The sequence below is a fragment of the Coturnix japonica genome, chromosome 15 (genome assembly GCF_054131305.1).
Source record: "Coturnix japonica strain WE chromosome 15, WE-NBRP24, whole genome shotgun sequence".
NCBI classification, from domain to species: Eukaryota; Metazoa; Chordata; class Aves; order Galliformes; family Phasianidae; genus Coturnix; species Coturnix japonica.
This window is the reverse complement of record NC_140677.1, coordinates 10,402,553-10,416,735: the sequence shown is the minus strand read 5'-3', so window position 1 is coordinate 10,416,735 and position 14,183 is coordinate 10,402,553. Positions and strand designations below refer to the sequence as shown.

At 57.8% G+C, this 14,183-nt stretch overlaps 1 long non-coding RNA gene across 1 annotated transcript; it reads right to left on the bottom strand.

Annotated features, from left to right (window-relative positions):
* Positions 1-473: 473 nt before the first annotated feature.
* On the bottom strand, positions 474-14,183 carry LOC146758360 (uncharacterized). Its single transcript, XR_014934622.1, has 8 exons — positions 14,027-14,183; positions 11,102-12,964; positions 9,053-10,915; positions 7,004-8,866; positions 4,955-6,817; positions 2,906-4,768; positions 857-2,719; positions 474-670 (listed from the first exon to the last, which is right to left on the bottom strand). It is a non-coding gene; the product is annotated as an uncharacterized LOC146758360 (long non-coding RNA).

Sequence of the window (14,183 nt, the reverse complement as noted above, 5' to 3'; positions counted from 1 at the left end):
CTTCACAGATGGACACATTACAAGGCCATGGGAATTTGATGTGTATACACATCAAAAAGTAAGACAGGAGATGGTAATCACTTAGATTGTATAAAATTATTGCGAGACCTCAACATAACATAAGTGGGAGAGGACAATGGATGGATATTCATTTAGTTTCAGCAAGGACACAGTATTTGCTCTTCAACGTGAGGCAACTTAACTGACAGAAAACCTAAACAGAGCCGGCTTGACAGAGAATGTGGGCAGTTTTATGGGAAGAGCTGGGCCGTATCAGTAACCACTAAACACCAAAGAAAGGCCAGCAAAACCTACAGCTGAGAAAAAACGATCTTCCCTATGCATGGAGGAAAGAAAGAAAAGGCAAAATGGCAATCCAACCAGTAAGAAATAAGAAACAGCATCATGCAAACAGCTACGGAATGTAACACCAAAATTCAAAGAAGGCAAGAGATTAAAGGCAGATAACACTGTAAAAACCAAGCAAACAAATTTTATTCACAGAGGACCATAGCAAAAAGAAGGAATGAACAAGCAATACATACATGACAGCTGAGGCTCCAGAAGGAAAAGGATTACAGAAACAAACTGACAGTCAACAGCAGTATCTTCTTGCTTGCTCCTGCCTCCAGGTCCCCCGCAACACATCTTCTTTCTTCTGCAGCAGCTCCTGAAACATTAACGGGGACACCATTAGTCATGCGGAATGCCAAGCCCCCCACCTGAAGGAAAAGGGAAACTCCACATCGCAAAGGAACTTGGCAAGCAATTACCCAGCAAAGGAAGGGCTTGCACCCACCTACCCCACCCCTCCAAATTCATAATGGCAAAAACAGCTTTGAGAAACTTTTCTCACCTCTCTGACTCACGCTGGACTTCCAGTTGGTGCCGCGGGGGATCACAGAGGCGGGCAGAATGGGCAAATGGGGCTGGGCACACAAAAAGCAGCAGCCAAAGAGTCAACTTCCCTGCTTACAGGGGACCCCCAGCCACTGCCTCCATTGCAAAGGGCCCGGGAGTGTGGGGCACGCTTGCTCCCTGAATTACAGGGCAGCCCCCATCCCTACGGCCGAGGGAGGCTCCTTCTTCCTAAAGCCAGCACCCCACTAACGGGGTGGTCACCCTACACAGGCTGCCAGCAGAGCACTAGCGCTCACACACCCAGAGCCTGATTACAGGCGGGTGGACGACACCCCTGGAGCCACAGAGCCCGGTTTCTCCCCCAGCGGCAGGAACAACTCTCGGAAGCCAGGCAGCGGGGCAAAATGGCCAAAGGACAATTTGGGATCCCAGACCCAATTCCAGGTAGGGCATAAAGCCCAACCCCACGCCTCTGAAAGGCTGGGGCCACCTTCCCACCCAACTACAGGGGGGTCTCTCAGAACACAGCTCATCAAGCAATCCCGGGGGGCACGCGCAGCCCTGCCTACAGGACGGTACCCCCACATCCCACCCTCCACAAGAAGCCCCGGGGAGCGCGAGGCTCCCGCCAACGCCTGAGCTACAGGCTGGCCCACCAAGCAGCAGCAGAACATCACCAACATCTCGTTTAAGGGAGCCCAGGGACCAACCTCGACCCACCGAGCGGGGAGGTCACCACACACACAAACAGTACCTCAACCTGCACCCTCTGACGGGACAGGGAGGGGTCATTCCCACCAACTGGATGACTAGAGCAGCCGGCGGCAATGCAAGAGACACCACACACCTGATTACAGGGTGGGTGGGCCGCTCGGGGGACAGGGGGCTGGAAAGCTTGGGACACACGCCGCCACTGGAACAGGTACCCACACTAGGACAGGCCCGAGCCCTGGCTACAGGGCGGCCTCAGACACTGAACTACCATGTGGCTCTGATCTGTACTAAGTAAAAGGGAAGGAGACAGAACACTCGCTGCGCTCGTGGGACTAACAGGGAACACCCCTTTTGTGGCATGCACCAAAGTCCTCCGTTCCCCCCTAGGAAGTCGAAGCTAAGCTGCAGCCATCTTTGTGGAGGCCTAAAGGGAAAGCTCAGTCACACAGTCACTCCACAAACACAATCAAGGAAGGGGAGGGGAACACACACACAGATGCGACTTTCCAGAAGGGAAGGACAACACGGTGCAGCCGATACCTGGGAATAAACCCGCAACCACGAGCAACACACAAGAGCCTGTGACCTGTACCTAGGCCGCACGGAGGCCTCAGACCTCAACGTGCCAAGGGGCTTCCCAGCTATAGGCAAAGGTCAAATCAAATGCCCTGACGCACACCCCGAGTACGGGGCCGTCGCATTGACACGCCACCTCCAGGCAACAATGCCGAGGGGCCAGGGAGGGAAGAGGGGCAGGGAAGAGGCACTACCCTGATTACAGGGTTGCCTCGGGGTCCAGCGGGCTCCGTTTCCCACTCAGGTGCGGAGAGGTGGCTCTCGCCCTCCGTTACAGGGGGCCACGCTCCCCAGGCAGCCTAAAGGAGCAGCAAGGCAAAAGGCCAACAACTACAGCAAAGACCAGAGCCCTGATTACAGGGAGGTCGCCCAGCACAAAGCCGGCCTGGACACCTATGGCGCCGGCAACAATAGACTCAAATGTGACTATGTCCCCGCTAACAGGACAGGTGCTTTGCCCAGGGTGCCTTTCTCCTTCCCCCCCGCATCTGCACGCTTCGGCTTCCTCTTCTTGCTTGCTCCTGCCTCCAGGTGTCCCACGCCGCTCTTCTTTCTTCTGCAGCAGCTCCTGAAATATTAGCAGGGACAACATTATTCATGTGGAATGCCAAGCCCCCCACCTGAAGGAAAAGGGAAACTCCACATCGCAAAGGAACTTGGCAAGCAATTACCCAGCAAAGGAAGGACTTGCACCCACCTACCCCACCCCTCCAAATTCATAATGGCAAAAACAGCTTTGAGAAACTTTTCTCACCTCTCTGACTCACGGTGGACTTCCAGTTGGTGCCGCGGGGGATCACAGAGGCGGGCAGAATGGGCAAATGGGGCTGGGCACACAAAAAGCAGCAGCCAAAGAGTCAACTTCCCTGCTTACAGGGGACCCCCAGCCACTGCCTCCATTGCAAAGGGCCCGGGAGTGTGGGGCACGCTTGCTCCCTGAATTACAGGGCAGCCCCCATCCCTACGGCCGAGGGAGGCTCCTTCTCCCTAAAGCCAGCACCCCACTAACGGGGTGGTCACCCTACACAGGCTGCCAGCAGAGCACTAGCGCTCACACACCCAGAGCCTGATTACAGGCGGGTGGACGACACCCCTGGAGCCACAGAGCCCGGTTTCCCCCCCAGCGGCAGGAACAACTCTCGGAAGCCAGGCAGCGGAGCAAAATGGCCAAAGGACAATTTGGGATCCCAGACCCAATTCCAGGTAGGGCATAAAGCCCAACCCCACGCCTCTGAAAGGCTGGGGCCACCTTCCCACCCAACTACAGGGGGGTCTCTCAGAACACAGCTCATCAAGCAATCCCGGGGGGCACGCGCAGCCCTGCCTACAGGACGGTACCCCCACATCCCACCCTCCACAAGAAGCCCCGGGGAGCGCGAGGCTCCCGCCAACGCCTGAGCTACAGGCTGGCCCACCAAGCAGCAGCAGAACATCACCAACATCTCGTTTAAGGGAGCCCAGGGACCAACCTCGACCCACCGAGCGGGGAGGTCACCACACACACAAACAGTACCTCAACCTGCACCCTCTGACGGGACAGGGAGGGGTCATTCCCACCAACTGGATGACTAGAGCAGCCGGCGGCAATGCAAGAGACACCACACACCTGATTACAGGGCGGGTGGGCCGCTCGGGGGACAGGGGGCTGGAAAGCTTGGGACACACGCCGCCACTGGAACAGGTACCCACACTAGGACAGGCCCGAGCCCTGGCTACAGGGCGGCCTCAGACACTGAACTACCATGTGGCTCTGATCTGTACTAAGTAAAAGGGAAGGAGACAGAACACTCGCTGCGCTCGTGGGACTAACAGGGAACACCCCTTTTGTGGCATGCACCAAAGTCCTCCGTTCCCCCCTAGGAAGTCGAAGCTAAGCTGCAGCCATCTTTGTGGAGGCCTAAAGGGAAAGCTCAGTCACACAGTCACTCCACAAACACAATCAAGGAAGGGGAGGGGAACACACACACAGATGCGACTTTCCAGAAGGGAAGGACAACACGGTGCAGCCGATACCTGGGAATAAACCCGCAACCACGAGCAACACACAAGAGCCTGTGACCTGTACCTAGGCCGCACGGAGGCCTCAGACCTCAACGTGCCAAGGGGCTTCCCAGCTATAGGCAAAGGTCAAATCAAATGCCCTGACGCACACCCCGAGTACGGGGCCGTCGCATTGACACGCCACCTCCAGGCAACAATGCCGAGGGGCCAGGGAGGGAAGAGGGGCAGGGAAGAGGCACTACCCTGATTACAGGGTTGCCTCGGGGTCCAGCGGGCTCCGTTTCCCACTCAGGTGCGGAGAGGTGGCTCTCGCCCTCCGTTACAGGGGGCCACGCTCCCCAGGCAGCCTAAAGGAGCAGCAAGGCAAAAGGCCAACAACTACAGCAAAGACCAGAGCCCTGATTACAGGGAGGTCGCCCAGCACAAAGCCGGCCTGGACACCTATGGCGCCGGCAACAATAGACTCAAATGTGACTATGTCCCCGCTAACAGGACAGGTGCTTTGCCCAGGGTGCCTTTCTCCTTCCCCCCCGCATCTGCACGCTTCGGCTTCCTCTTCTTGCTTGCTCCTGCCTCCAGGTGTCCCACGCCGCTCTTCTTTCTTCTGCAGCAGCTCCTGAAATATTAGCAGGGACAACATTATTCATGTGGAATGCCAAGCCCCCCACCTGAAGGAAAAGGGAAACTCCACATCGCAAAGGAACTTGGCAAGCAATTACCCAGCAAAGGAAGGGCTTGCACCCACCTACCCCACCCCTCCAAATTCATAATGGCAAAAACAGCTTTGAGAAACTTTTCTCACCTCTCTGACTCACGGTGGACTTCCAGTTGGTGCCGCGGGGGATCACAGAGGCGGGCAGAATGGGCAAATGGGGCTGGGCACACAAAAAGCAGCAGCCAAAGAGTCAACTTCCCTGCTTACAGGGGACCCCCAGCCACTGCCTCCATTGCAAAGGGCCCGGGAGTGTGGGGCACGCTTGCTCCCTGAATTACAGGGCAGCCCCCATCCCTACGGCCGAGGGAGGCTCCTTCTCCCTAAAGCCAGCACCCCACTAACGGGGTGGTCACCCTACACAGGCTGCCAGCAGAGCACTAGCGCTCACACACCCAGAGCCTGATTACAGGCGGGTGGACGACACCCCTGGAGCCACAGAGCCCGGTTTCTCCCCCAGCGGCAGGAACAACTCTCGGAAGCCAGGCAGCGGGGCAAAATGGCCAAAGGACAATTTGGGATCCCAGACCCAATTCCAGGTAGGGCATAAAGCCCAACCCCACGCCTCTGAAAGGCTGGGGCCACCTTCCCACCCAACTACAGGGGGGTCTCTCAGAACACAGCTCATCAAGCAATCCCGGGGGGCACGCGCAGCCCTGCCTACAGGACGGTACCCCCACATCCCACCCTCCACAAGAAGCCCCGGGGAGCGCGAGGCTCCCGCCAACGCCTGAGCTACAGGCTGGCCCACCAAGCAGCAGCAGAACATCACCAACATCTCGTTTAAGGGAGCCCAGGGACCAACCTCGACCCACCGAGCGGGGAGGTCACCACACACACAAACAGTACCTCAACCTGCACCCTCTGACGGGACAGGGAGGGGTCATTCCCACCAACTGGATGACTAGAGCAGCCGGCGGCAATGCAAGAGACACCACACACCTGATTACAGGGCGGGTGGGCCGCTCGGGGGACAGGGGGCTGGAAAGCTTGGGACACACGCCGCCACTGGAACAGGTACCCACACTAGGACAGGCCCGAGCCCTGGCTACAGGGCGGCCTCAGACACTGAACTACCATGTGGCTCTGATCTGTACTAAGTAAAAGGGAAGGAGACAGAACACTCGCTGCGCTCGTGGGACTAACAGGGAACACCCCTTTTGTGGCATGCACCAAAGTCCTCCGTTCCCCCCTAGGAAGTCGAAGCTAAGCTGCAGCCATCTTTGTGGAGGCCTAAAGGGAAAGCTCAGTCACACAGTCACTCCACAAACACAATCAAGGAAGGGGAGGGGAACACACACACAGATGCGACTTTCCAGAAGGGAAGGACAACACGGTGCAGCCGATACCTGGGAATAAACCCGCAACCACGAGCAACACACAAGAGCCTGTGACCTGTACCTAGGCCGCACGGAGGCCTCAGACCTCAACGTGCCAAGGGGCTTCCCAGCTATAGGCAAAGGTCAAATCAAATGCCCTGACGCACACCCCGAGTACGGGGCCGTCGCATTGACACGCCACCTCCAGGCAACAATGCCGAGGGGCCAGGGAGGGAAGAGGGGCAGGGAAGAGGCACTACCCTGATTACAGGGTTGCCTCGGGGTCCAGCGGGCTCCGTTTCCCACTCAGGTGCGGAGAGGTGGCTCTCGCCCTCCGTTACAGGGGGCCACGCTCCCCAGGCAGCCTAAAGGAGCAGCAAGGCAAAAGGCCAACAACTACAGCAAAGACCAGAGCCCTGATTACAGGGAGGTCGCCCAGCACAAAGCCGGCCTGGACACCTATGGCGCCGGCAACAATAGACTCAAATGTGACTATGTCCCCGCTAACAGGACAGGTGCTTTGCCCAGGGTGCCTTTCTCCTTCCCCCCCGCATCTGCACGCTTCGGCTTCCTCTTCTTGCTTGCTCCTGCCTCCAGGTGTCCCACGCCGCTCTTCTTTCTTCTGCAGCAGCTCCTGAAATATTAGCAGGGACAACATTATTCATGTGGAATGCCAAGCCCCCCACCTGAAGGAAAAGGGAAACTCCACATCGCAAAGGAACTTGGCAAGCAATTACCCAGCAAAGGAAGGGCTTGCACCCACCTACCCCACCCCTCCAAATTCATAATGGCAAAAACAGCTTTGAGAAACTTTTCTCACCTCTCTGACTCACGGTGGACTTCCAGTTGGTGCCGCGGGGGATCACAGAGGCGGGCAGAATGGGCAAATGGGGCTGGGCACACAAAAAGCAGCAGCCAAAGAGTCAACTTCCCTGCTTACAGGGGACCCCCAGCCACTGCCTCCATTGCAAAGGGCCCGGGAGTGTGGGGCACGCTTGCTCCCTGAATTACAGGGCAGCCCCCATCCCTACGGCCGAGGGAGGCTCCTTCTCCCTAAAGCCAGCACCCCACTAACGGGGTGGTCACCCTACACAGGCTGCCAGCAGAGCACTAGCGCTCACACACCCAGAGCCTGATTACAGGCGGGTGGACGACACCCCTGGAGCCACAGAGCCCGGTTTCTCCCCCAGCGGCAGGAACAACTCTCGGAAGCCAGGCAGCGGGGCAAAATGGCCAAAGGACAATTTGGGATCCCAGACCCAATTCCAGGTAGGGCATAAAGCCCAACCCCACGCCTCTGAAAGGCTGGGGCCACCTTCCCACCCAACTACAGGGGGGTCTCTCAGAACACAGCTCATCAAGCAATCCCGGGGGGCACGCGCAGCCCTGCCTACAGGACGGTACCCCCACATCCCACCCTCCACAAGAAGCCCCGGGGAGCGCGAGGCTCCCGCCAACGCCTGAGCTACAGGCTGGCCCACCAAGCAGCAGCAGAACATCACCAACATCTCGTTTAAGGGAGCCCAGGGACCAACCTCGACCCACCGAGCGGGGAGGTCACCACACACACAAACAGTACCTCAACCTGCACCCTCTGACGGGACAGGGAGGGGTCATTCCCACCAACTGGATGACTAGAGCAGCCGGCGGCAATGCAAGAGACACCACACACCTGATTACAGGGCGGGTGGGCCGCTCGGGGGACAGGGGGCTGGAAAGCTTGGGACACACGCCGCCACTGGAACAGGTACCCACACTAGGACAGGCCCGAGCCCTGGCTACAGGGCGGCCTCAGACACTGAACTACCATGTGGCTCTGATCTGTACTAAGTAAAAGGGAAGGAGACAGAACACTCGCTGCGCTCGTGGGACTAACAGGGAACACCCCTTTTGTGGCATGCACCAAAGTCCTCCGTTCCCCCCTAGGAAGTCAAAGCTAAGCTGCAGCCATCTTTGTGGAGGCCTAAACGGAAAGCTCAGTCACACAGTCACTCCACAAACACAATCAAGGAAGGGGAGGGGAACACACACACAGATGCGACTTTCCAGAAGGGAAGGACAACACGGTGCAGCCGATACCTGGGAATAAACCCGCAACCACGAGCAACACACAAGAGCCTGTGACCTGTACCTAGGCCGCACGGAGGCCTCAGACCTCAACGTGCCAAGGGGCTTCCCAGCTATAGGCAAAGGTCAAATCAAATGCCCTGACGCACACCCCGAGTACGGGGCCGTCGCATTGACACGCCACCTCCAGGCAACAATGCCGAGGGGCCAGGGAGGGAAGAGGGGCAGGGAAGAGGCACTACCCTGATTACAGGGTTGCCTCGGGGTCCAGCGGGCTCCGTTTCCCACTCAGGTGCGGAGAGGTGGCTCTCGCCCTCCGTTACAGGGGGCCACGCTCCCCAGGCAGCCTAAAGGAGCAGCAAGGCAAAAGGCCAACAACTACAGCAAAGACCAGAGCCCTGATTACAGGGAGGTCGCCCAGCACAAAGCCGGCCTGGACACCTATGGCGCCGGCAACAATAGACTCAAATGTGACTATGTCCCCGCTAACAGGACAGGTGCTTTGCCCAGGGTGCCTTTCTCCTTCCCCCCCGCATCTGCACGCTTCGGCTTCCTCTTCTTGCTTGCTCCTGCCTCCAGGTGTCCCACGCTGCTCTTCTTTCTTCTGCAGCAGCTCCTGAAATATTAGCAGGGACAACATTATTCATGTGGAATGCCAAGCCCCCCACCTGAAGGAAAAGGGAAACTCCACATCGCAAAGGAACTTGGCAAGCAATTACCCAGCAAAGGAAGGGCTTGCACCCACCTACCCCACCCCTCCAAATTCATAATGGCAAAAACAGCTTTGAGAAACTTTTCTCACCTCTCTGACTCACGGTGGACTTCCAGTTGGTGCCGCGGGGGATCACAGAGGCGGGCAGAATGGGCAAATGGGGCTGGGCACACAAAAAGCAGCAGCCAAAGAGTCAACTTCCCTGCTTACAGGGGACCCCCAGCCACTGCCTCCATTGCAAAGGGCCCGGGAGTGTGGGGCACGCTTGCTCCCTGAATTACAGGGCAGCCCCCATCCCTACGGCCGAGGGAGGCTCCTTCTCCCTAAAGCCAGCACCCCACTAACGGGGTGGTCACCCTACACAGGCTGCCAGCAGAGCACTAGCGCTCACACACCCAGAGCCTGATTACAGGCGGGTGGACGACACCCCTGGAGCCACAGAGCCCGGTTTCTCCCCCAGCGGCAGGAACAACTCTCGGAAGCCAGGCAGCGGGGCAAAATGGCCAAAGGACAATTTGGGATCCCAGACCCAATTCCAGGTAGGGCATAAAGCCCAACCCCACGCCTCTGAAAGGCTGGGGCCACCTTCCCACCCAACTACAGGGGGGTCTCTCAGAACACAGCTCATCAAGCAATCCCGGGGGGCACGCGCAGCCCTGCCTACAGGACGGTACCCCCACATCCCACCCTCCACAAGAAGCCCCGGGGAGCGCGAGGCTCCCGCCAACGCCTGAGCTACAGGCTGGCCCACCAAGCAGCAGCAGAACATCACCAACATCTCGTTTAAGGGAGCCCAGGGACCAACCTCGACCCACCGAGCGGGGAGGTCACCACACACACAAACAGTACCTCAACCTGCACCCTCTGACGGGACAGGGAGGGGTCATTCCCACCAACTGGATGACTAGAGCAGCCGGCGGCAATGCAAGAGACACCACACACCTGATTACAGGGCGGGTGGGCCGCTCGGGGGACAGGGGGCTGGAAAGCTTGGGACACACGCCGCCACTGGAACAGGTACCCACACTAGGACAGGCCCGAGCCCTGGCTACAGGGCGGCCTCAGACACTGAACTACCATGTGGCTCTGATCTGTACTAAGTAAAAGGGAAGGAGACAGAACACTCGCTGCGCTCGTGGGACTAACAGGGAACACCCCTTTTGTGGCATGCACCAAAGTCCTCCGTTCCCCCCTAGGAAGTCGAAGCTAAGCTGCAGCCATCTTTGTGGAGGCCTAAAGGGAAAGCTCAGTCACACAGTCACTCCACAAACACAATCAAGGAAGGGGAGGGGAACACACACACAGATGCGACTTTCCAGAAGGGAAGGACAACACGGTGCAGCCGATACCTGGGAATAAACCCGCAACCACGAGCAACACACAAGAGCCTGTGACCTGTACCTAGGCCGCACGGAGGCCTCAGACCTCAACGTGCCAAGGGGCTTCCCAGCTATAGGCAAAGGTCAAATCAAATGCCCTGACGCACACCCCGAGTACGGGGCCGTCGCATTGACACGCCACCTCCAGGCAACAATGCCGAGGGGCCAGGGAGGGAAGAGGGGCAGGGAAGAGGCACTACCCTGATTACAGGGTTGCCTCGGGGTCCAGCGGGCTCCGTTTCCCACTCAGGTGCGGAGAGGTGGCTCTCGCCCTCCGTTACAGGGGGCCACGCTCCCCAGGCAGCCTAAAGGAGCAGCAAGGCAAAAGGCCAACAACTACAGCAAAGACCAGAGCCCTGATTACAGGGAGGTCGCCCAGCACAAAGCCGGCCTGGACACCTATGGCGCCGGCAACAATAGACTCAAATGTGACTATGTCCCCGCTAACAGGACAGGTGCTTTGCCCAGGGTGCCTTTCTCCTTCCCCCCCGCATCTGCACGCTTCGGCTTCCTCTTCTTGCTTGCTCCTGCCTCCAGGTGTCTCACGCTGCTCTTCTTTCTTCTGCAGCAGCTCCTGAAATATTAGCAGGGACAACATTATTCATGTGGAATGCCAAGCCCCCCACCTGAAGGAAAAGGGAAACTCCACATCGCAAAGGAACTTGGCAAGCAATTACCCAGCAAAGGAAGGGCTTGCACCCACCTACCCCACCCCTCCAAATTCATAATGGCAAAAACAGCTTTGAGAAACTTTTCTCACCTCTCTGACTCACGCTGGACTTCCAGTTGGTGCCGCGGGGGATCACAGAGGCGGGCAGAATGGGCAAATGGGGCTGGGCACACAAAAAGCAGCAGCCAAAGAGTCAACTTCCCTGCTTACAGGGGACCCCCAGCCACTGCCTCCATTGCAAAGGGCCCGGGAGTGTGGGGCACGCTTGCTCCCTGAATTACAGGGCAGCCCCCATCCCTACGGCCGAGGGAGGCTCCTTCTCCCTAAAGCCAGCACCCCACTAACGGGGTGGTCACCCTACACAGGCTGCCAGCAGAGCACTAGCGCTCACACACCCAGAGCCTGATTACAGGCGGGTGGACGACACCCCTGGAGCCACAGAGCCCGGTTTCTCCCCCAGCGGCAAGAACAACTCTCGGAAGCCAGGCAGCGGGGCAAAATGGCCAAAGGACAATTTGGGATCCCAGACCCAATTCCAGGTAGGGCATAAAGCCCAACCCCACGCCTCTGAAAGGCTGGGGCCACCTTCCCACCCAACTACAGGGGGATCTCTCAGAACACAGCTCATCAAGCAATCCCGGGGGGCACGCGCAGCCCTGCCTACAGGACGGTACCCCCACATCCCACCCTCCACAAGAAGCCCCGGGGAGCGCGAGGCTCCCGCCAACGCCTGAGCTACAGGCTGGCCCACCAAGCAGCAGCAGAACATCACCAACATCTCGTTTAAGGGAGCCCAGGGACCAACCTCGACCCACCGAGCGGGGAGGTCACCACACACACAAACAGTACCTCAACCTGCACCCTCTGACGGGACAGGGAGGGGTCATTCCCACCAACTGGATGACTAGAGCAGCCGGCGGCAATGCAAGAGACACCACACACCTGATTACAGGGCGGGTGGGCCGCTCGGGGGACAGGGGGCTGGAAAGCTTGGGACACACGCCGCCACTGGAACAGGTACCCACACTAGGACAGGCCCGAGCCCTGGCTACAGGGCGGCCTCAGACACTGAACTACCATGTGGCTCTGATCTGTACTAAGTAAAAGGGAAGGAGACAGAACACTCGCTGCGCTCGTGGGACTAACAGGGAACACCCCTTTTGTGGCATGCACCAAAGTCCTCCGTTCCCCCCTAGGAAGTCGAAGCTAAGCTGCAGCCATCTTTGTGGAGGCCTAAAGGGAAAGCTCAGTCACACAGTCACTCCACAAACACAATCAAGGAAGGGGAGGGGAACACACACACAGATGCGACTTTCCAGAAGGGAAGGACAACACGGTGCAGCCGATACCTGGGAATAAACCCGCAACCACGAGCAACACACAAGAGCCTGTGACCTGTACCTAGGCCGCACGGAGGCCTCAGACCTCAACGTGCCAAGGGGCTTCCCAGCTATAGGCAAAGGTCAAATCAAATGCCCTGACGCACACCCCGAGTACGGGGCCGTCGCATTGACACGCCACCTCCAGGCAACAATGCCGAGGGGCCAGGGAGGGAAGAGGGGCAGGGAAGAGGCACTACCCTGATTACAGGGTTGCCTCGGGGTCCAGCGGGCTCCGTTTCCCACTCAGGTGCGGAGAGGTGGCTCTCGCCCTCCGTTACAGGGGGCCACGCTCCCCAGGCAGCCTAAAGGAGCAGCAAGGCAAAAGGCCAACAACTACAGCAAAGACCAGAGCCCTGATTACAGGGAGGTCGCCCAGCACAAAGCCGGCCTGGACACCTATGGCGCCGGCAACAATAGACTCAAATGTGACTATGTCCCCGCTAACAGGACAGGTGCTTTGCCCAGGGTGCCTTTCTCCTTCCCCCCCGCATCTGCACGCTTCGGCTTCCTCTTCTTGCTTGCTCCTGCCTCCAGGTGTCCCACGCCGCTCTTCTTTCTTCTGCAGCAGCTCCTGAAATATTAGCAGGGACAACATTATTCATGTGGAATGCCAAGCCCCCCACCTGAAGGAAAAGGGAAACTCCACATCGCAAAGGAACTTGCCACGTGACCACCCAGCCAAGGAAAGCTTTGCATTCCCCCCCCTTGCTCTGTTTTTGTTGTAGACACCTAATCTCAATGCTGTAATTGTTCTGTGCTATGTCAATCACTGTGCCATCTTGGTTTATTTGAATTTTGATTGTGGCCCTTTTACAGGGAGTGGGCTCATATTCCTCTCCTTGTCTGGTGGATTTGAGATTCACATTCACATAAATTCACCTTTTCTCTCATTTAGCTGTTCATGACAATGTACCAACATGAATTTACATGGAAGATTTCCCACTTGTTACATCTATTACCATGGATCGTGTTACAGTACTATACAAAATTTGACATTCAAACATTAAGTTTTCTCTGAGCATCCACCCTCTCCCTCCTATAGAGCTTTTTAAACACATTTATCTTCTTATACCCAGGAGCAACACTTTAGTGCTTCTCCCTTTTCATCATCAGTGTCTCATGTCATTCCCCCCCCACACACACACATTTTTACCTCCCCATTACTAAGGAGGAAAAAACAAACAAACAAAAAAAAGTAATGAATAACTAAAAAAATGTTTTTTTCCAACACGGCGATAGCAGTTGACATTGCTTTATTGTTGCTGCTCACTGTTGCTTCCATGTATCTTCTTCCACGTGGCAATCTGCCACTTCCGGCGTGGCTCCTCTCTTCCTCTTCGAGTGCTTTCAGTGGTCACTCCCCTCAGAGCCCGCCCAGACGGCCCGGCTCCGTCCGCCCGCCCCCCATCAGAGCACATGAGACGGATCCGGACCCAGCTCCTTTCACTCACCAGCCATCGGAGCCCGTGTGGCTGCCCTGGCTCCCACTGCCCTCCTTTGGAGCCCACACAGTAGCGGTGGCTGTCGCAGTCGCGGCCCCGACCCACCTCAGCCCGGCCCCGACCCACTTCGGCTCGGCTCCGGCCCACCTCGGCCCCGACCGGGTATCTGCTGCCCCCCAGCCCCGCCGCACCTTGACTCTGGAGACCGCTTGCCACCTCCTCCTCCGCCGCCGCCTTTCCCTCACAGCACCAGTTGCCTCCTCACACGCTGACGAAAACACCTCACACACCTGCCCGGGCGCGCTCCTTTTATAGCTGTCCCCTGAAGCACGCCAACCAATCAGAACC